General features: G+C 37.9%; 1 long non-coding RNA gene across 2 annotated transcripts; it reads left to right on the forward strand.

Annotated features, from left to right (window-relative positions):
* The first annotated feature begins 2,882 nt into the window (after positions 1-2,882).
* LOC137851717 (uncharacterized) lies at positions 2,883-18,462 on the forward strand. 2 transcript variants are annotated; one of them, XR_011093392.1, is made up of 3 exons: positions 2,883-3,008; positions 15,083-15,311; positions 16,069-18,462. It is a non-coding gene; the product is annotated as an uncharacterized lncRNA (long non-coding RNA). The 2 variants fall into 2 exon arrangements; XR_011093391.1 differs by having other exon boundaries at positions 16,087-18,462.
* Positions 18,463-26,359: the final 7,897 nt, after the last annotated feature.

The raw sequence follows: 26,359 nt of genomic DNA on the forward strand, positions 1-26,359 counted from the left end.
TTTAATCTGTCTCATTATACTGCACACATTGTAGGCTTTCTTTCTCTGCAAGCCTGTGCTTGTGTCAGGACTGTGGAGGCCAGGACTCAAGGGTGCAGGTGTTAGGGCTGGAGAGGCCAGGGAAGATGCAGAGGAGTGGGAGAGAGAGAGGCGGGGGCTGGGAGATCATTCCAGTAAGTGTTAGTGCCTGCCTGGGGTTTCCACTGCTGCTGGCCCCTCTTCCCCTCGCCCTGCACCAGTTCCTCAGGCCTTAGCAGGTCTCAAGGAGCAGATGAGGAGGAGGCAATGGCTCAACTCTGATGTGCTGGGAGTACTGAGGAGGGACACGCTGCAGGACCAGAAAGGTGGGACCTGGAAAGGCTCCCACCCTGCAAAGAGACAAGGTTTATGCTGACCAGCCAGAGAGGTAAACGTGTGGAAACCTCTCAGTTGAATCTGTCTCACCTAGCAATCCTGAGTTTTCTTGGAGTAATATTGTTCTAGTTAAGTGTTTTGGCAGCTGAAACATCTATAAAAAAGTAAGAGGTTTCAGTATCTTTGGCATACGGAGAGGGAAGCAAGCCCAGAGTACTGGTTGTGGTTACCTTGATGCATGGAAACATGTATGCACCATGAGGTTTTTGCACTATTGTACAATCTCTGTCCAAGTGTAAGAGATGTAAAACAGATTTCCAGTCTGCTCACATGCAGAGGTGGGACATTCAGGAAAGAAAAAACGAAACAAAACAAACTAGAAAATTTAAGATGTTAGAAAAATACTTGTTTTTAGCTCATATAATTTGTAAGCCAGTTGTTTTGCTCTGTTTCTGGGACAAATAGTTGTCTTACAAAGTCTGAATTGAGACATTTTGTAAAGTGAAGGTATATTTGAGAGGTACATTAAAATAGTTTTAGAATTCAGAAGGCAAATGACATCAGGATTCTGATTAAACTCTTCAAGAGAATGAAAAAAACAAATTTCCCAATTATTTTCTGAGAGTAGAGAAGTCAGTTTAAATGTAAACATTTAGAAGGAGTTAGTTAAATCTATTATTAATAGCCAACTTAAAATATTGATGTCAGTTAGGGCGTGGCATGGCAGTTTGTGTGGTAGCTCATGCAGGGAAGGAAATTGACTGGTGGAAATGTACTCTACCATCCCCAAGACAGACTCATGAGCCAGTCACTACACAAGAAATGAAGGTTTGCCTATCCCACCAGGTAGCCACTACACAAAAGACAAAGGATAAGAGGGAGAATGGAAGCATGTTTCTGCTCAGGGTGGTAGGTGAGACCCCTCCCTGCCTACCTCACCTTCCCATCTACCCTTACACACCAGGTATGAGGTGCTAGAACTTGACAGTCAAGCAAACTTGAGGATGAGGTTCAAGGCCATCTAAGAAACCTGAATGTGCACAAGTCCATGTAACCTGATGAGACGCACTTGTGGGTCTTGAGAGAATTGGCAGCTGAAGTTGCAAAGCTACTGTCCATCATATCTGCGAAGTTGTGGTGGTCTAGTGAAGTTGGCAGTATCTGGGAAAAGGGAAGCATAATCCTCATTTTTAGAGGAAGGCTCAGGGAACTACAGGACAGTCAGTCCCACTTTTGTGCCCGGAAAGATCATGGAGCAGATCCTCCTGGAAACTATCCTAAGGCACGTGGAAAAGTATCTTGGTTTCAGTTAGGATAGAGTTAATTTTCCTCCTAGTATCTGGTATAGTGCTGTATTTTGGATTTAGGATGAGAAAAACATTGATAACACTCTGATGTTTTAATTGTTGCAGATCAGTACTTACACTAATCCAAGGACTTTTCAGCTTCTCACATTGTCCTGTCAGTGAGTAGGCAGGGGGTGCAGCAAGAGCTAGGAGGGGACAGAACCAGGGCAGCTGAACCAAATTGGCCAAAGGGATATTCCATACCATATGGTATGCTGAGCAATTAATGGTGCCTACCATTACCAACTGATGACTGGCCAGGGTGGGGGGACCACTCAGGCATAGGCTGGGCATCTGTCAGTGGGTGGTGAACAATTGCACTCTGCATCACTTGTTTGGTAGACATTTTTATTAGCAGTACTATTATTATTATTATTATTATTATTATTATTATTATTATTATTATTATTATTATTATTATTATTATTATCCTTTCTTTTCTGTCCTAATAAACTGTCTTTATCTCAACCCACAAGCTTTCACCTTTTTTTTCTGATTCTCTCCGCCATCCCACTGGGCTGGAGGGTGGGGGAAAGAGGGTGAGTTAATGGCTGTGTGGTGCTTAGCTCCAGGACAGGTTAAACCACAACAGTACAACAATTACAACGAGGTAATTGTTGCCAGCCAACATGGTTTTGCTAAGGGAAAATCATGCCTGGCATGTCTGGTGACTTTCTATAAAAGGGTTACAGCATTGGTGGATAAGGGAAGAGCATGTGATGTCATCTACACCATTTTGTGCAAAGCATTTGATACTGTCCCACACAATATCTGTGTCTCCAAATTGGAGAGAAGTGGGTTTGGTGGACATATCACTTGATGGTCAAGGAACAGGCTGGATGGCCACATTCAAAGAGTTGTGGTCAATAGCTCGATGTCCAAGTGGAGACCAGGATGAGTAGTGTCTCCTCAGGGGTCTGTATTTGGATTGGTACTAATTATCATTTTTGTTGGTGACATGGACACTGGGATTGAGTGCACTTCTGGCAGGCTTGCTGATGACACTGACCTGTGTGGTGTGGTCAACACACTGAAGGGAAGGGATGTCATCCAGATGGACCTTGACAGGCTTGACAGGTGGGGCCATAGGAACAAGAAGATTTAGTGAAATGTCCTGCACCTGGGCTAGGGCAATCCCAAACATGAATATAAACTGGGAGATGATTGGATTCAGAGCAACCTTGTGGAGAAGGGCTTGATTGTACTCATGGATGAAAAGCTTGACATGAGACAGCGATGTGTACTTTCAACCCAGAAAACCAATTGTATCTTGGACTACATCAAAAGAATTATGACCAGCATGTTGAGGCAGGTGATTCTCCCCCTCTAGTCTGCCTTCTTGAGACCCCACCTGGTTCAGCTCTGGGGTCTCCTATATAAGAAAGACATTGACCTGTTGCAGTGAGGCCAGAGGAAGGCCACAACGATAATTAAAGGGCTGGGGCACCTGTTCTATGAAGACAGGCTGAGAAAGTTGTAGTTCAGTCTAGTGAAAGAAGGCTCCAGGGAGACCTTATGGCAGCCTTCCAGTACTTAAAGGGGTCTACAGGAAAGATGGGGAGAGACTCTGTAACAGGGAATGTAGCAGTAGGGCAAGGGGGAATGGTTTTAAACTAAAAAACTGAAACTAAAAGAGGGGAGATTTACATTAGGTATAAGAAAGAAATCATTTACTAGGAGGGTGGTGAGGCAATGGAATAGGTTTGTCCTGAGACGTTTTGGATGCCCCATCCCTGGAAATGTTCAAGGCCAAGTTAGGTGGGGCTTTTTTTTTACCTGATCTAGTAAAATAATATTAATTGAATTTAGAGGAGCACTGAAGATACAAGATAAGAAGACATTAATTGATTAAATTTAATTGAGCAATTTCTGTTTGTATCAATGTAAACCAAGAGTTGTGAAGTTAGATTGCAATCATATATCCATGTAAACTTAACTGGCTTTATCTTTCAATAAAACCAAATATATACCTGGTCATGAACAGAATAAACCAGCTGTGCACAAGGAGTTTCAATGCGGACTGGTTGAGGCACAGTTACGTATCTGTTAGTTAAATGTTGAATATTCCAAGGTGTTCTTTCTGATAAAGGAAAAAATTGGTGGTGTTTGAATACTGAGAATTCCAGAAAGTCTTGCCTGTCCTTTCCAAACAGCTATTCTCAGTTGACAAAGAATGAGGACAAAGGGTGGGAATCTACTCATTCTCTCTCTTGCCTTTTCTTTCCTCCCTCAAAAGCAAGCTAAAGAGATATTCTTCTTTCAAAAGGTGTTAATTATATTTCCAGAGCTACAGTGCCAGTGGAAGATACAATTTTTAGAGAATGTTATGACAGTGAATTCTTAGACAATGTAATGTGGGTCTCTGTAATGCTCCAGTCTGTTCAATACAGACCAAAAGAAGTTGTCACTGAAGTGACGAGTTAAGCAGAAGAAAGGTTGTAGCATACAGCTTTTATGCAAAGGACAAGAACAGTAGTTTAATGAAAGTTGGCTGGCTTACTCCTCAGCATACTTCAAATAATTTTTGAAAAGATGCCATAAAGCAGAATTTATCTTAGATATTTTTAGAAAAGCATTGAAAAGTCAGTTATTTTCTGATTCTGCTAATCCATCTGTCGGCTTTTCACAGCAAAGGAATATTTACATTTTTAATAACATTCTAGAGATCATTAGGCTCTTAGGACATGAGTTAGAATTACAGTCAGAACATATACTAATGTTGCTTTTTTTTGTGCTAAGTACTGCTCAATGATAAATCTTTGTTGTTTTTTTTTTTTTTTTTTTTTTTTTTAATCTTAAATCTAATGATATACTGTAAATTTAAAGTTTTATCGCAAGTTTTGATATCATATGAGCAATGGATTTGGATTCCATGCAAATATGTCTGACTGAAAAAGAATTAAGTTTGATAAGGCACAAAAGGCTTATTTTGATTTGAAATATGGCAATATGAGATTCAACAACTTATAGAAAATATATGAGTTATTTTTAGAGAAAAAATAGATGTTTACTAATAAAAAAGAAATTAGACTGCAAGCAGTAGTTTGGGCTTGTGATTAACAAGTCACAGCAGTTGAGGGGTTTTACTGTTCCTTATCAACTTAATGTGTTATGGGACTGTGTTTTATATATATTCTATATAAACTGGAAATAAACAAATACTAAATTTATTCCAACTGTATTTACTAGGTGTATCATCATCAGAGGATCTCTTCATATGCAACAGCAATTTGGCTCACCATCATAATATTATAGGAATAATATTATAGCGTGCCTTTAAACTGTAGCTTTAGTTAGATGCATGAATTTGAATCTGTCTTCTTGGGCCAAGTGTAGCAATTCCTAACATGGAATCTAGAATCTGGTACTCTTTGTTCCTGTAGTGTAGCTTTTGTGACAGTAGCACTATGAATCTTTCTGTAACAATAGTGATCTAATATGAAAACACTTGTATCCATGACATAGTGAATTTCCTAAGTATTTAAGGCCTTTGTAAAAGGAAGAAGAAAAAAAAAAAAAGCTTAAGGGAATCAGGAATCCTGTTTCTCTCATTCCTGTATTCCTTTTAGCTTAGCTCTTGCATGTATGTTGAAAAGGTAAACTAAATTCAGACCTACATTCAAAGATACATTTATATAACAATTTCTAATGCCAGTCCTCTAGTATTCTCTAAGCTTTCTGGTCAGTGAAAGTGAAACTCCCAATGTTTAGAGAGAGCTGAGCTTATTAGCAAAATGACACTTTTCTATCCTGTTACTGCCTCACACAAAACATGTGGAAACACTTAAGAGTAGCCAGCACTTAATTTTTGAACAAACCTTGTAGATCATTAATAGTGACTTTATCAGGAAATACCATGTATCAGTTGCCAGAATGCTAATAAGGAGCTATGTGAGGGATGATGATATTTCTCCTGTAGAAGTTGAATTGAAACAAAGCTTACTGAAAGTTGGTTGTAATTCTTCAATTACTACTATTCCTGTTACTTTGGGATAACTTCAGGCATACTAAGAAAGAAAAAAAAAAAGAAAAAAAAATCTCCTCTGTTGACTTGATTGTCACAGTTTCTGTTTAGTCAGAAGTATTTTCTGAATTCTGAGGGACAGTAGCATATGTGGAAAATGCATAATGGGCTTTATCTCTGCTTCCTGAGTTAGCAGAAAATGAGCTTAAACATGGTAGACTGTTTTTCTTTCTTAATTGATTGGAGTAAATGCCAAGCTGAGAAGAGTTGTGGACTACATCTGCAGATGGGGAAGTTGTGGTAATGAGTTGTCTTGCTGTGCATAAACCTGCTGCAACTGGATTTTTAATTAACCTTTCAGATTTATGCAACCTGTTTTACAAAACCTAATGTGGAGAAGCAGGTGGACTGTAGGAGTTGTTGGTATCTGTTTGGCTTTTTCCAATTTTTGCAAGTCTCTGATTTCCTATTAACTCAAGATAATATCTAAACACTATGTCTCTTCCACAGGAATTAGGTTAATGTAGTTTATCATTTGACTGTGTTTTTCTAGGCAATCTTTTCCAGTTACATTCTAATGCATTGCAGACATTGTAAACTAAGTAATTGGTTTAATTGAGTCCATGGCATATCAGTGGTTGAAAGCTGTTCCCACTTTTAACTTAATTCTTTGTGTTTTAAAAGAAAAAACATGTTAGTAGAATGCATTGTATTTGGTACATAACATTTGCACACTTTATGGTGCTGCATGCTTCAATTATAAACTTTACAGCAAAAATCTTTGCACATTGTTTCATGTTAAAAAGTGTGACTGTGGTTAACAACAACTGGAGCTGCTGGTAAGGCAGTGATAACTTCGTTTCCAAGGCTATATGTTTCTTGTATGACACATTAATTACTGACTTACGGTCACTGGTCAAAAGCAGATTTTCTTTGAAGAGGATCTCTGTATAAAGCAGGAATCCTCAGATTTGTCACTGAATTTCTGAGGTTACACCTTTAAAACAAAACAAAAAATATATTATGGCATATCATGTTTGAGGTAGTGGGAGTGTGAAGTTTCTATGTGATATATAAAATATTAACATTGTTTGCACCAAACATCATGATGGTATTTTTTGACCTAAAAAGGAGCAGGAGTTGCCTTAGGTTGTGGTTTTAATTTGTGGCCCTTCTTCCACAGGAAGAACTGAATATGACAACAGTAACCTTAGCATCAGCAGATTTGATTTTACTACATCAAGGTCCATGTTGACTCTGGAATATTCTTAGGAGTCTGCAGTTTTAAACTATCAGACTATATGATATTTTAAGTTACTTTTCAGGACTATGAACACATGACTGTTGCTTTTTTGGCAATTGAATCTCTGAATCCTTGTGTCTCAGCATTAGTACTCTGTAGTACCAAAATATGTTAACTATGAAAAGAAATCTATGTATCTTCAATTACAATTGATAGGATTTACTTTTGATTGTATAGTAGTTAGACAGTTGTTATCACTGCTGTGTTTCAGCTCTGCGTACCGACTGACTAATTAGAAGAAAAGTAAGAGAGATTTCTGCTTTCTAGGAAGAATGATAATGTTTTAGTCCTATTGAACAGAAGAGACCTATTGAGAAACTAAAGGAACCTTGGTGTTCCTATTTTGTATATAATTAAAGAGTTTACAAAATATGTCAACAGTTTTGCAAGGCTTACATATAGTCATCAAATCATTTATTCTAATTTTTGTCACTGCTTATCAATTTTTGTCATTTCTGTAGGAGAATGAGGGTACTGAAATCATACATGACTTTTAGAAACATATATTTATTGAATTGCTATGTGTATGAAACAGTTAAGTGGAAGTGTAAACAGAGGAAGTGTAAATTGTTGCCAGGTTTCAGGCAAATCCATTTGTCACTGCATAGTCAAAAGCCAGAATTAGAAAACAACTAGTTAAGCTAGATTCCTTGGTGGAGTTCAAGAAGTGTTTGGATAATGCTCTCAGACACAAGGTCTAATTTTTTGGGTGGTCCTTTGGGGACTCAGAGTTGGACTTGTGTGTCCTTTCCAACTGGGAATATTCTATGATTCTATAATCATGCTAAGTACTTGGAAAGCTGAAGTCACCTTATATTCACTTATCCCTTTCATGAAGCAGCGGCTTCTCAGTTGTGATATTCAGCTTCATCTTAAAGTCAATTTTCTCTGCTATAAAAAAGTGATGATAACACATTCTGTTAAACAAATCTTAACAGCTGTTACTGAGGAGTTGACTAAAGATTTCTCAAATATTTTATGGGGCAGTTAGTTTTACAGTGAACATCTGGGCTAAAGATAGCCCTTAGGTGGGGAAAGCATAATGCTAACATCTAAATAACTACCAGTATGGAAAAGGTCCTCTTGATTTCAGTGTCACTGATGCTTTAATCAAGGTTAAAAATATCTCTAAGTTTTTTGTGTGACCTTGTTTTGTCTGGGATAGTTAGTTTTCTTCATAGTTGCTTGATGTAAATCAGCATTGCAGATGTAAAACAGTTGCTCTAATGGTTTGTTGTACTTTGTTCGTTACTTTTTGCCAGGGCTCAAAGAAAATGAAAGTCTTCAAACTTCAAAGTTAACATCTTTAAAATTTCTTTAGATATGACAGCAATAAAAATGTGGCTGTATACAAGTACTTCATGCATTCATAATGCATATAAACATTTGCTTGATCTGCAGTTCTATAGGTGACTTCAAATTGCTTGCATTGCCACCTAATTTCATTTATCATAAAACTTTTTGATTAAGCCTTTTGGTGTAGCATGCTGTATCATTCTTCTGTCTTTCACAGTCGTAATTTTAAGTAGTACCCTTAGTATAGTAGTACTCTATGGATTGTTCAATTAAATTATAATTTTTAATCTATTATGATGGACATAGTTAATAAATCATGGGATGGGCATAAATAGTGGAATGACAATAGTTCAAACTACCAAATTAAAATCAGAGATAGTTGGGAATTTGTATTTTTATGTATTAATTAATAAGAATTCTGTTATGAATGCTTTCTTTTTATTTTTTTTCCCAGTGTTTTTATGTTGCTTTATTGTGTGTTAATGTCAGCGCAGGTATAACTGGTACAAACAAAACCTGCTGTGAACGTATTAATGGGTCTAAAGCTCCATGAAAAATCTAGAACTTATACTTTGATAAAGGCTGGGAAGAAAGTGCCTTTGATGATTTTAAACAGAAAAACTGTTCTACATTTTACATCACACTATTTATTAGATCAGTTAATGCAGTTGGAAAAAACACAGATTTTCTGGGCGTAAGTCCTTTTGTAGTATTAAATCAGAAGTAGAAAACTCAATAGTCAGTTAAAGTAGATAATTGTCTGGAAAAAAGAAGTATTTGGCATAAACAAGCTGTGAATTAAAGGAAGAAATCATCAAGTGCACATCTATTAGGGAAAGAGTAGAGAAAAAATGTGAAGGAGATAGTGTGTTTATAAACTACAGAATATGAAGAAAAAAGGAGGAAAAAGAGATGGTTAGATTTGTAAAATAATATTTCTGTTGACTCTGTAGTTATGTCACTGAGGAAAATAACATTTTTTCTGAACATGGAAACTAAAAGGATAGTACTCTTCTGACTATCAGAATAGGAAATGAATGGTGCTTGCCTTTTTTTTTTTTTTTTTTCAGAAGAAAATAGAAAGAATTTAGCTTATGACAGAACATTTTCTATGTTTATAAAAATGTTATGATAATCTAGAAAATGTTCATTAACTATACATTTTACTTTTTGGTAATACATTTATTCCAGTCAGTTCTCAAATAAATTGTCATGGAAAATACATAAAAAAAAATGTTTTTTTAATTTTTTTTAATCATATCCCATTATATTCGTCTGCATTTTCAACTAACTCATATTATATATAAAGAACAGGAAATCTTAAATCACCGGTGGATATTTGTAGCGCAGAGGAAAACAAAGCATACAAGAAATCAGATGAGACAGTCAAGTTCCTGTGAATTAACACTGTGTGCAAATAAGTATGGCAAATACTTATTCTGCAGTACTAAGTATCACACTATAATTCTAGAAGTAAAAATAATGCTAAAAAGAGATTTATGGTCAAAGGAGTAGGGCTGAGGCTTTGTCTTGGTCAAAGTAGGCTCATTTAGAATTTCTAAAATAGGATTATTAATACAGTATTGAAATATAAGGGCAGATTCAAATTCCACAGGCATGGATTTACCATTGTTTCATTTCAAAGGCTTCTGCAACAGTTCAAATAAGCAGAAGAGAGAGACTGATTGTGAAAACTATGTGATGCAGCCCACTTGGCATTATTTTAGTGAGGTTGGATGGAACATCTTTAGTCCTGTGGTAAAAACAGTACAAGATATTTAAGACAAATGCCATGTCATCAGTTAACAAAGATTAAAGAAAATAAAAGATCTTAAACAATGAAAACAATTATGGCTGCCTAATATATTCTCCAATAGAAACCAATGGTTTATAATTTTCATGAACTCTAATTACTTGAATTTAAAATTTAATTTCATATTTATAGAATCATAAAAGTAATTTACAAGTTGCACTAAATTATCTGGAGTTTCTCTTTCTTACTAAAGAAGCCTTCGGCGTACATTTTACTTTGGCCATAATTAGGGTAATTTCTCACTCTTACAGGTTGTATATGACATGTATATGATTATATTTCCACATATGAATGCAAGCTATGCATTTCTCATAAATGTCCAAGGGGAACCTGGGAATGAAGCCTTCTTGCTCCAACTACAAGAACCATAGCTCACGTAGCTCTTATCCTCCTGGAGGATTTCAACCACCTGGATGTTTGCTGGGAAAGCCACTTGGCAGGCAGTAAGCAATCCAGTAAACTTCTGGAGTGCATGGAGGACAATTTCCTTGTCTAGGTATTAGACAAACCAATCAGAGGAAAAGCATTACTGGACCTGATGCTTACCAATGTGGAGAAGCTCTTTCAAGAGGTTAAGATTGGAGGAAGCCTGAGTTGCAGTGATTATGCCCTGGTTGAGTTTGTGATCTCAAGGTATATGGGCCTGGCTAAGAGCAAAGTCAGGACCCTGAACTTCAGAAAAGCTAACTTCCAGCTGTTCAAAGAATTAGTGGACAACATTCTGTTGGATGCAGTCCTTAGGGACAGAGCTTCTTATCAGAGATGGCAACTCTTTTTCCTTAGACAACAATAGAATCAAGCAATAAATGCAATAAATCAAGCAGGGAAGGCAGGTAAACCATATGTCTCAACAAAGCCCTGCTTGCCAAACTTAGGCAAAAGAAAGAAATGCACAGACAATGGAAACAGGTCCATGTGCCCTGGAAAGAGTACAGAGATGCTGTCCAGACGTGCATGGATGGGATCTGGAAAGCCAAGGCGCTGACAGAACTAAACTTGGAGAGGGATGTAAAGAATAACTAGAATGGGTTCTACAGGCACATTGGCCGCAAAAGACTAAGGAGATCAAACCCACTCTCACAAATGAATATGGTAACAACATATGTGGGGAAGGCTGAGGTACTTAACAACTTCTTTGCCTCAGTTTTCACTGGTGGTCAGGCTTCCTACATCTCTCAAGTCCCCAAACCTCTAGGTGGGGGCTGGGGGATCAAAGTCCAACTCATTGTAAGTGAAGATCAAGTTTGGGACCTCCTGATGCAACTTAACAACTACAAATCTATGGGGCCTGATAACATCCATCCCAGGCTCCTGAGGGAATTGGCTGATGTAGTTGTCAAGCTATTCTCCATCATATTCGAAAAATCATGGCAGTCAGATGAAGTCCCCAGTGACTGGAAAATGGGAAACAAAAGGGTAGAAAGGAAGACCCAGAGAACTACAGACAGGTGAGACTCAACTCTGTGCCTGGTAAGATCATGAAATGGATCCTTCTGGAGGCAATGTTAAAACCCATGTAAGACATGGAGGTGGACCGGGACAGTCAGCGTGGCTTCACCAGAGGCAAATCGTGCCTGACTAACCTGGTGGCCTTCTATGATGGAGTGCATCAGCTGACAAGGGAAGACTGACCAGTGTCATCTACCTGGATTTCTGTAAGGCTTTTAATACAGTTCCACATGGCATCTTAATCTCTAAATTGGAAAGATAGGGATTTGAAGGCTAGTCTATCTGGTAGATAAGGAATTGCCACAATGGCCGCATCCAGAGAATAATGGTCAATGGTCCTATGTCCAGGTGGAGGCCAGTGATGAGTGGTGTCCCTTAGGGATCTGTTTTGGGACTGGTGCTTTTCAATATCTGCATCAATGTTGTAGACAATGGGATCCAGTGCATCCTCAGAAAATTTGTAGATGACATCAAGCTGAGTGGTGTAGTTCATGTAATAGAAGGAAGGGATGACATTCAAAGGGATCAGGACAGGCTGGAGAAATGGGCCCACATGAACTGCATGAAGTTCAACAAGTCCAAGTGCAAGGTGCTGCACCTGGATTGGGGCAATCTCAGACAGGAGTACAGACTGGGAGAAGAACTCATTGAAAGCAGCCCTGTGTAGTGAGACTTTGGGATTCTGATGGATGAAAGGCTCGACATGAGTTGGCAGTGTGCCCTTGCAGCCCAGAAGGCCAACTGCATCCTGTGAGGTTCCATCTGGAGTTCTGCATCCAGGTTAGGGACCCCCAGCACAGGAAATATAAGGACCTGTTATAGTGAGTCCAGAGGCAGGCCACAACGATAATCAGAAGGTGGGAGCACCTCTCCTACAGGGCTGGGGATGTTCAGCCTGAAGAAGAGAAGGCTCTGGGGAGTCCACACTTCAGCATTTCAATACTTAAAGGAGTCTTATAAAAAGGATGGAGAGGGACTCTTTTCTTGGGCAGATAACAATAGGACGAGGAGGAATGGTCTTCACAGAATCACAGAATCACAGAATTTCTAGATTGGAAGAGACTTCAAGATCATCGAGTCCAACCTCTGACCTAACACTAACAGTCCCCACTAGACCATATCCCTAAGCTCTACATCTAAACGTCTTTTAAAGACTTCCAGGAATGGTGACTCCACCACTTGTCTTAAACTAAAAGAGGATAGATTTAGATTAGACATTAGGAATAACTTATTCACTGTAATGGTAGCGAGACACTAGAACAAGTTGCCCAGAGATGTGGATGCCTCATCCCTGAAGGTGTTCAAGGACATGTTGGATGGGGTCTTGGCTACCTATGGCAGGAGGGCTAGAACTAGATGATCTTTAAGGTCCCTTCCAACCCAAGCCATTCTATGATTCCATGATAAATGTGCTTTAGAAAAGTTGTTATTCTTGCCTTGCAAGGCTTGAATTTATAATGAAGATATGAATGTATTCACAGTATACTTTTTAATACCCCTTTCTAATGTATTACAGAAATTTTTATCATTCCTTCAGTTACTTTTATCATTCCTTCAGTTACTGGACTGTGAGGAAATCATCTGTGATTCTATAAGGCATACATGGTAATTTTTAATAAACTCTGAATTTAACAGAGCTTCATACAACAGTTGCAGCTTAATACTACTACTGTATGCAACTGTATAAAACTTAGTGAAGTAAATACATCTATTATTTATCAAAATGTAGCTGTTAGACAACTGTGAAACCACAAGTAATGAATAAGTCACCTAATGATGATTAAGGAAAACAAATAGATGCAGGAAGGGGGAAAATGGATTTTTTTATCTATGGAAAACTGTTGAAAGGATAGAAAATGAAAGACAGGGCTTAATGGTCACATTTCAGGGTGGAGAAGAATCAGTGGTGTTTTTTTCAGGGTGCTATGCTATTCTGTTCAACATTTTCATCAGTTGGTTTTAGAAGGGAGTGCAGAGTGAAATCTCTGAGCTGCAGGGGAAGCTAAGGTATTTCACACTGATGGTGAGGAATGCTGGAAGAAAATTATGAAATGAATGAACAGGTAGAAATGTGGCAGTTGAACTTCAGTTTAGATATTTGTAGGAAGGTGCACGTTGGGGAAAATAATTTAAGTATGATTACCCTATGCTGAATTTGGAAATAACAGTTACAAACCAGGAATGAAAGCCTGAAGCAATCAGTGCCAGTTCTTTGAAATCTGTGCAACATGTAGTGTTAGCCAGAAAGGCCAATAAAATATTCAGTATCCTGAAGTACTATTGGATGTCATCCTACAAAGTATGAAAGAGAAACCATAATTTTTAGCCTGTTTAAAACCTTAATGCACTTTTTTTTTTTTTTTTGGTACTGTTTGCAGTTCTCATTTTCAGAACAGTAGTCAAAGAAAATACAGAACAAGGCAAGAGAATGAAAGGATACTAAAATGAGTGGGATTCTTTAGTGTGACTAAAAGTCCAGGGGGAGGGAGGAAAAGTTTTGTGAGGATGTGCCTGAGATGTAGAAAATCATAAAGCAGTGAATGAAGTGAATGCAAAACTGTTGTTAACCAAATTCCACAAAACTGGGAAAAAAAGGACATAGGTAGGTCAGATAGTATCATTATGTTCATGAAGTGATTTAGGTGCACTGGTGGACTATAGGTCCATAATCACATACCACAGTGAAGTATGAGTGAGTGACCAATGTTGGGGTCCGGGCTTAAATTTTCTCTCTAAATAACATCTGATATTTCTGTCAAAGACAGAATAGTGGGATGAAGAGACTGTATGTTCTGTCTTGAAAATGATTCTTTAACAGACATTATTTAGCCTGTGAGGCAACTGGTCTTGCCAATTCTAGATGTCTGATGTCTGATGACACTCAGTTTAACAAAAGAACAAACAGTACTAGGAAAAATGCTGTGTATTTTCTATGGCAATCTTTCTGTTGGCATCCCCTGCATGCTAGTGTTTCCTGGATCAAATGAAATGAAACTAACTTCCAATGCTTTTTTCATAGGTAGGCAGAAAGGTCATATTTATTATGTGATACTAAAATCAAGAATAAATATCATAATCACTAATTATTAGCTCAGAGTTTCCAAAAGGAAAAGATTATGTATTAAATGAGGTGTGAATGTACTGTTAGCTGTGGTAGTTGTAGACATTAGACATCAGTATTTCTGTAGTTCTTCCAGATGTCATGCTAATAAAGGTGGTAAGTGAATAAATACCTTAATAATTCTAAGAAGACTGTAAGAGAGAATTTGATGGTAAGATATTTTCCTTTTGTAATTCTAGCAGCAACAGAACAAGTACATACCTCTATAAACAATCAGTCTACCTGTGGTGCTGATAAGGTGGCAAATGGTAAAAGAGAAAAGGCTGTCATTAGTGCTGTCTAGACTGAACTTGTTCTGATGCTAGTTCCAGGATCTGTCAGAGTTCAGTACACTATAGATAACCAATTAAAGAGTGATATTTCCCAGAAGACAATCAATTCAGCCAAAAGTATTAGGTCAAAGGACTTATTCTTGAAATGTTATCCTTACTTGCAGGTAAACTGACAGAAACAGAATGACCTTCAAATAACTTCTAGCCTGCATTTGGAAAGAAACAGTTCTCTGGAGCTGACCAATGGCACTATGGGACATCTGCTTGAAGGTCACAAACACAATTTATATGATTTACTTGGCACAACAAAGTGTATAATATATATATGAATGGTGCAACATCAAAATATAAAATCTTGACTCTACAAAGCTGCACTGTTATCCTGGGCTTCAGGTAACAACAAACTTGTGTAACTCTTTCTTTTGGGGAAAGGAAACATTAATTAACATAGTATATTACTTCTCCAGAATTGTCCCTACTTCAACCAGCCTCATTAATGCATGTTTATCTAGAAAATATATATTTGTGGGACAGGAATTTCTTCAAACCATTTCATCAGATAATGACATAGTATCAGATTATAAGATTATCAGAGTATAAAATTAACCTTAGAATCATAGAGTGGTTTGGATTGGAAGGGACCTTAAAGATCATTTAATTCCAGAGACACCTTCCACTAGGCCAGGTTACTCAAAGCCCCACCCAACCTGGACTTAAACACTTCTAGGGATGAGACAGCCACAACTTCTTGGGGAAAACCTGTTCCAGTGCCTCACCACCCTCCTAGAAAAGAATTTATTCCTAATGTCTAATCTAAATCTCACCTTTTTTGGTTTAAAACCATTGTCCCTTGTCCTACTGCTACACTCCCTGATAAAGAATCACTCCCCGGATTTCCTATAGCCTTCCTTCAAGTACTGGAAGGCTGCTATAAGCTCTCCCTCTAAGCCTTCTCTACATTCACTGGTATTGTAGGTGTTTTGGCTGGGTATACGAAATTAGCAAATTCAGAGCCAAATTTCATACTTGTATTGCATACTGCAGTCTACGTTCATATTTTGCATTTTATATTTGTATTTGCATTTATCTGACATTTTAAAAGGGTTGTTGTTGTTGTTGTTATTATTATTATTATTATTATTATTTCCAGGGATATTATTATTTCCAGGGAATGGAAAATTTTCATTAATGCTATGAGGACAACACAAAATCATGCACCTCAAATATGAATGCATCTACTGCTTTAATGGAGAACATAGAGATGAAGTCCAATAAAACCAATATGCTTGTCTTCTCAGGGAACATTGTGTCAAGTTTTGAACATGAAAATAAGGGAACAGAACTGCCATTTATGTTAATGTACTAGTGTTTTTTTCTCCCTTTATTTCTCTCTCCCTCTGTTCCTTTTTTCAATTTCTATTTACACAGTGCTTACACTATTTAATAAGTGTAACAACTCAAAATAACAAAGGCAGACCTCCCCTAATGTTTGTTTTCCCCTTAAAAAATGAAGGAAAATTAGAGAAAAATTTCTATACAAGCTAACTTCTCCCATTTGTTTAAGTATAATAGTCAGATATCTCATTCTTAAATCTGAAACAAAATTGTGCCTAGGATACTCATGATATAGCTATATAACCCATGTTTCCTAGGCATCTTGTACTTGCTCAAAAGCAATCGGCTATCATCAATATATTCTAAATAACTGCAGTGACTTCAGGATTTATTTGCATTTGTACTGGTATTTTTTTTCCAAGAAAATGAATATTTCTTTTATTCCATGTCCAGCACAGCTGGGTCTCCAGTCTTATGTTGGATGCAGGGTAGAACATTTTTGTTTATCAGTAAATCTTCCTTATAAGAGTGCAATACAATTAAGGCAATATTTTGGTATTATGCTAGTAAGAAATACCAACCTGAGAATTCATTTTCTGCCTCCTATTCTCTTCTTTCTTACCCCAATAAACATTCCTATTAATTTCTAATATTGTCCAAACTAGAGATGAATAGTTTGTTATACTAATATTTTATACCAGATTAAGTAACAGAAAAACATCAGCCTTAAATTAATACAATTCCATAGAAGGGTGAGAATGCTTTTTATACAATTTGAACATTATATACTTTTCAATCAATGCCATATTAGCATTAGGAGAATCCTTTCCAATGTTGCCATTATATTTATTATCCACCTTCCATTAATTTTCGGTTTTAAATTCTGGAAAGAATATACAATCTGTTAAAGAAATAGTTTTGTGTTTATCCTATGAAACACTTCCAGAAGAGGTTTCCCAGTTCCAACAGAACTTCTAACGCACAGAACTGATCCCACCCTCCATCATATTTCTCTGGCTGATCTCAGTTCACATCTGTGGAATTCTTATGTGCTCCATTGAGCTGCTTCCTCAGACTAATAGTTTCAGAGTGTTATTAAGCATTCCAATAATCCAGTTAGATTAATTTTTGATCTCAACTTTTTTTTTTTTTTTTTTTTTTTTTTTTTTGAGAAAGCCAAAAACCTAGTATAAATATCGATGCCTAGTATAAATGTCTACTATAAATGTTGACATGCCTAATATAAATGTTAAGTCAAGGATAATGTTGATAAATATAAATGTAACATTATATATTTATAGTATAAATATAGTGTCTAGTATAAATATTGATAAATAACATTTTATATGGCTGTTCTATGGTATCTATTCTCTGCAAATACACACAAAGAATGCAAACGTGTTTGCATCAGAAGTTTCATGCTAATGTAATCTGATGTTACATGTGTTGGTCTAAGTTTCTGGCTGAAGGTTTGTCCTGGTTTCAGTTAGGACAGAGTTAATTTTCTTCCTAGTAGCTGGTAGAATACTTTGTTTTGGCTTAGGATGAGAAGAGTGCTGATAACACACTGATGTTTTAATTGTTGCAGAGCAGTGCTTACACCAAGCCAAGGATGTTTCAACTTCTCACTCTGTCCTGTCAACAGGCAGGCTGGGGGTGCAGCAAGAGCTGGGAGGGGGCAGACCCAGAACAGCTGACCCAAACTGGCCAAAGGGGCATTCCATACCATCAGACTTCATGCTAAACAATATATAGGGGTGGCTAGCTGGGAGGAGGGGGTCAGACTGCTCGGGGTTAGGCTGGGCATTGGTCAGCGGGTGGTGAGCAATTGTATTGTGCATCATGTCTTTTATACACATTATTATTAGTAGTACTATTATCATCATTATTGTTATTATTATTGTCCTGTCTTAACAAACTGTCTTTATCTCAACTCACAGGCTTCACTTTCCTATTTCTCTCCCCCATCCCAGAAAGGGAGGGGGAAGAGTGAGCAAACGGCTGTGTGGCGTTTAGCTGCCGACTGGGTTAAACCAAAACAAAATTGAACACATCTGCAAATATTAACATATTGAAAGGCAGATTAAAGAAAAAATGAGAGACTATGTTAATAGTAAAGAAACCACGATATGATAATTATAAATACAAAGAATGTTTTTCTAAAGTGGAAGCCTAGATAACTGCTTCAATACCTCGAGACCCTTAGAAATCAAGCTTCATCATGTGAACAAACACAAGTAAAACTTTTCTTCCTAATCTGACTAAAATATTTTTATCTGAATCAACTCTAGATTAGGATCTCCTTTATTTCCTTTCTCTTCCTACAAGTCTGAAAAACATTAACACAGTCCAGATCACTTTCTGATAAGGTAATTCTTTATGAGTTATACCTTTCAGGTTAGTTTGCTCTTCTCATTTGTACAGGTGAAAACTAGTACTAAGAGCAGAAAGTCCAATGTTCCTCCTGTTCTCTCTGGTCAGACTGTTTCCTACCATCTGTTTCAAACGCTTATAAAGTATTTTCTGATCTCAGAATATGTATCCACATATGAAAATGGAAGCAGAACTTGATGAGGGTTTGATGTAGTTTTATTTATTTATTTATTATTGTTTTCTTTGTTTGTTTCTTTGCTATAAATCTATGAGGATTTTTGTCTCCTGGAAGGATAATATTGAGTATATTAAATAAAGCAAGATGTTAAAGTAAAGCAAGAGTTAAAAACCATGGCATTTTTGTCAGGCTTTTACACCGTCTTAAATACAATCTTGCCTTTTTTAATAGGAGACATCAATGTATCTTTTTTTAGAGAATCCAGTATTACTTTTTCCCTAGATCTACAAAAGCTTTATATTTTCTAGTTTTGGCCAAAAAACAACAATAAAATGTTGTTCTTGTGATTTTTACAGCCCGGTTGGAAACAGGAATTACCAAGAATCTAACGCAGACGGTTTCCTCATCTTCTATCCTAATACTGCAAAGCTAAAAATTTTAATTAAGTCCAGTAAACATAACAAATTCTTTGTGCTAAGCTCATGCAAATGTCTTCTATCTGGAGAGTCAGAAAGGAGTTTCCATATTTGTTTCATTTGTATGTTTAAAAAAAAAAAAAAAGCGCTATGAATTTGAATTAAAAAAAGTATTAACTTCGAAGTAATTTATGAATTTGGCACCAAGTTCCTTTGCCAGTCCATTAAAGGCCTTATATATACTGTGTGTGGCTTCTTGTGAACTATAAAAATAAATTATTTTTAAAAGTTGTCTGTCAAAAGAAAGAAAATAAATAATACACATCTGCATATTTTAAAGTGTATTAACTTAGCTTTTGCAATTGCAAAGTTCAGTTTATTTCACATAAACATATACATATGGTTGGAAAGCTGCCAGGCAGAGAACGACCTGGGAGTATTGGTGGATAGTCAGCAGAATATGAGCCAGCAGTGTGCTCAGGTGGCCAAGAAGGCCAACAGCATCCTGGCTTGCATAAGAAGCAGTGTGGCCAGCAGGTCTAGGGAAGTGATTGTCCTCCTGTACTCAGCTCTGGTGAAGCTGCATCTCAAGTACTGTGTTCAGTTTTGGGCCCCTACAAAGCTGGTGAGGGGTCTGGAGAACAAGTCTTACAAGCAGCAGCTGAGGGAGCTGGGTTTGTTCAGCCTGGAGGAAAGGAGGCTCAGGGGCAACCTTATTGCTCTTTATAAGTACATTAAAGGAGGCTGTAGTGAAGTGGGGGTTGGTCTATTCTCCCACGTGCCTGGTGACAGGACAAGGGGGAATGGGCTAAAATTGTGACAGGGTTTTTTTACATTGGATATTAGGAAGAACTTCTTTTCTGAGAGGGTTGTTAGGCATTGGAATTGGCTGTCCAGGGAAGTGGTGGAGTCACCATCCCTGGAGGTCTTTAAAAGATGATTAGATGTTGAATTTAGCAATATGGTTTAGTGGAGGATTTGTTAGTGTTATGTCAGAGGTTGGACTCAATGATCTTGAGGTCTCTTCCAACCTAGACAATTCTGTCATTCTGTGATATTAGAGGCAAGTAGCAGTGTCTATGGGTTTTTCTTAGCATGACCAGTAGATTAGGATTTATTTATTTTGGCAGGGAAAAAACGAACAAAACCAACTGATCTAAGAAACAGACATATGGAGTGTACAGTTTATTTTAATAATTGGTATTTAGGAAATGATAGAAGAGAATCCATTCTGGGCAAGAGACAGAGAATGTGTGGACAGAGGGAAAAGGACAAGAAGGAGAGGAGTGGGAATGCCATAAGGAATTATTAGAGGATAGATAAAGAGGTGCTCTTGTACCTGATGGTTAGGTGATACACATTTGTGTAAGAGAATAAGGAAAAGAAAGTGATAATATTACTGGAAATTGTAATATTCCTTATAAACAGTAAGGCAATAAAGAACTGAGTCACACTAGTTAGGTTATTAGAGCAAAGTCAGTGAAAGAAACAGAGGTCATTTGGTTACGGAAGCCAGCACAAGAGACAAAATGGAGACGTTATATAATGGGGGATTAGACAGTAAGCTGAAAGTAGATGAAAATAACTGGGAGGCAGAAGTAGAGCATTACTGAACATAGAGAAAGGAAGTGAAGAAATAGTAGGAAGGCAAACAAGATTTAAAAATCATGGCATTTCTGTCAAGCTTTTAGTTTTGAAACAGTAGTTTTGAATGCAATCTTGTTTTACTTAATAGGAAATATACCCTTCCTGCATAAAATTGAACGGTGTAGATAGTACTTCTGGAAATTCATATAAAAATCTGCTTTGGTTTACCTATGCTGAAATTGCAATACTAGTGGTCTCTTACCTTCTTAGCCTGCCTAACCATATTTCTAAGAGCTTTGAGCCAATTCAGCCCACCAAAAGTAATTTTAGGTTAAGGAAAAAAAATATAAACATCTGGTTTGTGTTAAGATTTGAATATTAATGTTTAATTGAAAACAGAAAATGTGCCAACCTATTTCAATTGCTACAAATAATTTTTCTAAGTGCTGAATTCATGTTATTGCTGCTCATTGCTTGCTGACAGCAAGAAAAAAGTTTAACACTACTGAATGTAAAAGTGTTAAGAGGGTCCTGCATGTTAACTCATTTGGAAGAACCTGCACATTAATTCACTTGGAAGAACCTCTAGTACCATAACCTACAGAAAGTCCCTGCTTGATTGTAGCTAGACATTAACCAGTTAGTGTACATAACAGTGTGACTGACTATTTAAGTGTGGAAGAAATTGATGAGTGAGGGTTACCTAGTCACCAGTACTTTTAGGGGCAAAGGACTTTTCATAGAATCATTAAGGTTGGAAAAGACCTCCAAGATCACCTGGTCAAACCATCACCATGCTACCAGTGTCACCCACTAAACCAGGTCCCTAAGCAACATGTCCAACCTTTCCTTAAACTACCCCAGGGATGGTGACTTCACTACCTCCTTGGGCAACCCGTTCCATTGCCTGACTACTCTTTCTGAGAAGAAATGTCTCCCAATTTGCACCCTAAACCTCCCCTGGTGCAATTTGAGGCCATTCCCTCTAGTCCTATCACCAGTTATCAGCAAGAAGAGGCCTACTTTCAGGTAGTTGCAAAGAGCCATGAGGTCTCCCCTGAGCCTCCTCTTCTCCAGACGAAACAACCCCAGTTCCCTCATCTGCTCCTCACAGAACTTGTGATCCAGGCCCTTCACCAGCTTTGTAGCCCTTGTCTGGATGTGCTCCAGGGCCTCGATGTCCTTCTTGTAGTGAGGGGCCCAAAACTGAACACTACTCAAGGTGCGGCCTCACCAGAGCAGAATACAAAGGGATGATCACCCACCTGGTCTTGCTGGCTACACTATTCCTGATACAAGCCAGGATGCTGTTGGCCTTTTTGGCTACCTGGGCACACTGCCGGCTCATGTTCAGGTGATCATCAGTCAACATCCCCAAATCCTTTTCTTCTACACAGCTTTTGAGACACTCTTCCTGTAGCTTTGCATGGGGTTGTTGTGGCCAAAGTGTAGGACCCAGAACTTAGCTATGTTGAACCTCATCACATTGGCCTCTGCCCATTGACCCATCCTGTCCAGGTCCCTCTACAGGGCCTTCCGACTCTCCAGCAGATCGAAACTTTCCCCCAACTTGGTGTCATCTGTGGACTTACAGAGGGTGCACTTAATTCCCTCATCCAAATCACAAATAAAGATATGAAAGAGGATGGGCCCCAACACTGACCCCTGGGGAACACCACTCAGGAGCAGTCACCAGCTGGATTTCACTCCATTCGCTACTACCCTCTGGGCCTGGCTCTCCAGCCAGTTTTTAACCCAGCAAACAGTATATCTGTCTAACGCATGGGCTGCCAGTTTCTCCAGGAGAATACTATGGGCAACCATGTCGAAGGCCTTGCTGAAATCTAGGTAGACTACATCAACAGCCTTTCCGTCATCCATCAGGCAGGTTACCTGGTCATAGGTTGGTCAGGCAGGACCTGCCTTTCATGAACCCCTCCTGACTGGGCCTGATCCCCTGATTGTCCCTCATATGATGCATGATTGCATTCAAGATGACCTGTTCCATCACCTTTCTTGGCACCCCGGTCAGGCTGAGAGGCTTATAGTTCCCCGTCTCCTCCTTACCACCCTTCTTATACACGGGCATCACATTAGAAAGTCTCCAGTTAACGACCAAGACTTCTGATAGGTGATGGAAAGTGGCCCAGCAATCACATCTGTCAATTCCCTCAGCACCCTTGGGTGGATCCCATCTGGCCCCATGGACTTGTGACAGTCTAGGTGGAGCAGCATGTCTAATTGTTTCCACCTGAACTGTGGGGGGTTTCTTCTGCCCCTTGTCCCAGACTTTCAGGTGGGGGGGCTGATTACCCTGAGGATAAGTGGTCTGGCTAGTAAAGACAGATGCAAAGAAGGCATTAAGAACCTCAGCCTTTTCCTTATTCTCAGTAGTCATGTTCCCCCTCTGCATCCTGTAAAAGATGAAGATTCTCCTTGGACCTCTTGCAATTAATGTATTTATAAAAACATTTTGGTTATCCTTAACCATAGCGGACAGGTTGAGCTTATACTGGGCCTTAGCCTTCCTGATCTTTTCTCTGTATATGCTGGCAGCTTCCTTGTACTCTCCACAAATTGCCTGACCTTTCTTCCCCTGGACATAAAATCTCTTTTCCCCTGGACACTTAGCAAAAGCTCCCTGTTCAGCCATGTTGGTCTTATTCTCTGCCAGCTCATCTTATGGCACACGGGGACAGCCTGCTCCTGTGCTTTTAAGACTTCCTTCTTGAGGAGTGTCCAGCCTTCTTGGACCCCTCTGCCCTTCAGGACTGCCTCCCAGGGGACCCTCCCTACCAGTGTCCTGAAGTGTTCCATCCAGAAGTCCAAGGTTGCAGTTTTACTGACAGCCCTCCTGACTTCACCCAGGATAGAGAACTCTACCATTTCCTCTGCCCAAGACAACTCCTTACCACCACATCTCCCACCAGTCCTTTCGTGATCTTGAGAGAAGCAGAAATTTTAATGGCCCTTGGAGGGTTTGGACTTCTTTAAAGTACCAGAAAGTGGTGTAGAAAATGCAGAAGGCATATGAGTCACAACTTAAAGGAAAAATGAATTCCTGTAGGAAAGATCTACTAAGCTACTTTATATTGAGGTACTATGTTAATAAATAATGCTTATAAAAGCTGCAGGTTTCATCTAGAAAGATTTACTCAGAGGTTATTGGAAGTGTTAGATTTGAGAAAATGAAGTAGTTACATAGCTCTTTTAGACTATTTAGAAATATTTGATTTAGGTTGTTTTGGAACTGACTTAGAGAAATGCACAGAAAGTTATTATATAACCATGGTTTTAGATACTGTTCTTAAATAATGAATATAGGCACCACTTTTAAAGTGATGGCCTTATGCATGTAATATAGAAGGATTTTTGTTTGTTTGTTTGTTTGTTTAATCCACTCATAAAAGGGATTCCTACCTTAGTAGAGATAAATAAACATTTATTTGTATACTAAAACTGTCTAACTCAAATTCATCACTATCCGTCTTGAGCTTTTTATTGGCTTTCATTACAGTCTTGTGTCAGTACACAGATGTAACATTCTTATTTCTGTGTGTTTGGTATTATTGAGAATAGTAGTTTTGTTTTGTTTTGTTTTGTTTTTCTTTCTTCTTTTTTTTTTTTCTTTTTTTTTTTCTTTCTTTTTCTTTCCAATCAGATAAGATCAAAGCAAACAGCTGCAAAATTACAGGCATAGTAATAGCATAAATGACTAGTCAAAGGACTAGAAAGAGGCAGATTTGCTCTTCTCAATGTGAATTAAAGCCTGTCAGCTACTGAGCAAAGAACCTAAGCAGGGTTCCTTAACCTTCAAACTGTGCAGCTATTCTAACTCACAAGAGCCCTGCATTTTTTTTTGTCTTTTTTCTGAATGTTGTAGCTCAATCTTTAAGCATTTCTCAGCATTTTTGATCAGTCCTTGTAGAATGCTTAAATTAAGATAAGATACTAATCAAGACTGAGCTAAGAACTAATGCTGGAAACCCCACTTATGCTAATTACCTGAACATTAAATTGAGTTAAAGACACATCCAATATACATGTTCATGCACACATTTAAGGAGTATTAGTAATAAAAAACCTATATACCATTATAGTGCCTGTGGCTTTGTATTATTTACAATAAATAAATCATAGAATCATAGAATATCCTGAGTTGGAAGGGACCCATAAGGATCATCAAGTCCACCTCCTGGCACTGCACAGGTCTACCCAAAATTTTAGACCATGTGACTAAGTGCACAGTCCAATCACTTTTTAAATTCAGACAGGCTTGGTGAAATGACTACTTCCCTGAGGAGCCTGTTCCAGTGTGCAACCACCCTCTTGGTGAAGGACCTCTTCCTGATGTCCAGCCTAAACTTCCTCTGCCTCAGCTTAACACCATTCCCGTGGGTCCTATCACTGGTGTTTACAGAGAATAGTTCACCTGCCTCTCCACTCCCCTTCGCAAGGAAGTTGTAAACTGCAATGAGGTAATAAACAAATAAATAAATATTTCCTTTAAAGAAAATAAAATCAAGAAAAATACTTTTTTACAATTCACAAATCTATCCCAAAACAAATTGTGCAAAAGAATAACAATAAAACTAGTGGGGGGAATGGCTGGGGGGGCTGGCTGTGACTTGGGATCAGGCTGGACATCAGTCAATATGTGCTGAAAATTTGCATAGTACATCACTTGCTTTGTATACTCCCTTATCATAATTCTTTTCATTATTTTCCCTTCCTTTATTGCTTTATTACGCTGTCTTTATTTAAACATTTTTTCCAGTTCTCTCTCCCATCCCACTGACAGGGACTGAGTGAATGGCTGTCTGGTGCTTAGTTGCCTGATGGGTTAAACCATGACAAAGAAACATCTTTTATTACAATTAGCAAATCTATCCCAAAATAAATTGTACAAAAGTAAGTTAAAAGAGTGCAGAAGCAGGTCAAGTGCTTAAAAAATAATTTTAGAGTAGACATAAATGAATCAAGAGAAAAAGAAAAAAATATTAATTCTATGAATTCAAATTACAGTATTCATCAAGACAAAAGACAAGTGGCTTTTATTGATCAAGTTTCTGCAGGTGCTTGATTTTTGTGTGAGAGAAAATGAAAAAACCCTCAGTACAATTTTTAAGATAAATGTTATTACTACTCTTTGGAAACTATTTACAAAGTAGGGATTACTAGGTTTATGCTTACAATCTTGAAAATCTCATCAGTAAAAATGTTGGTTTTAAACATTATTTTTAAAAGGAAAACTATTGCAAACCACCCATGCTATTATTTGGGCTCATCGGTCTCCCTTCACAAAAGGAAGGTACATTTTGGTACATTTTTCTTCATGAGTTTCTATTTGCTTTTCTTTTTCTAGAAAATCATCAAAAAGGTGACAAAAAATGTAACATGAAAAATACTTGACATTTATAAACATTTTGTTAATTCATGAACATAACGGCATAAATAGAAAGGAGTTTGAATCTTTAATATGGAAATATGTTAGTTATAGTAAGTAACATTACTTAGTATTTGTTTCCTGATGAAGCAAATGCAGTTGTCAT

Source organism: Anas acuta, chromosome 2 (genome assembly GCF_963932015.1).
Source record: "Anas acuta chromosome 2, bAnaAcu1.1, whole genome shotgun sequence".
NCBI lineage: Eukaryota > Metazoa > Chordata > Aves > Anseriformes > Anatidae > Anas > Anas acuta.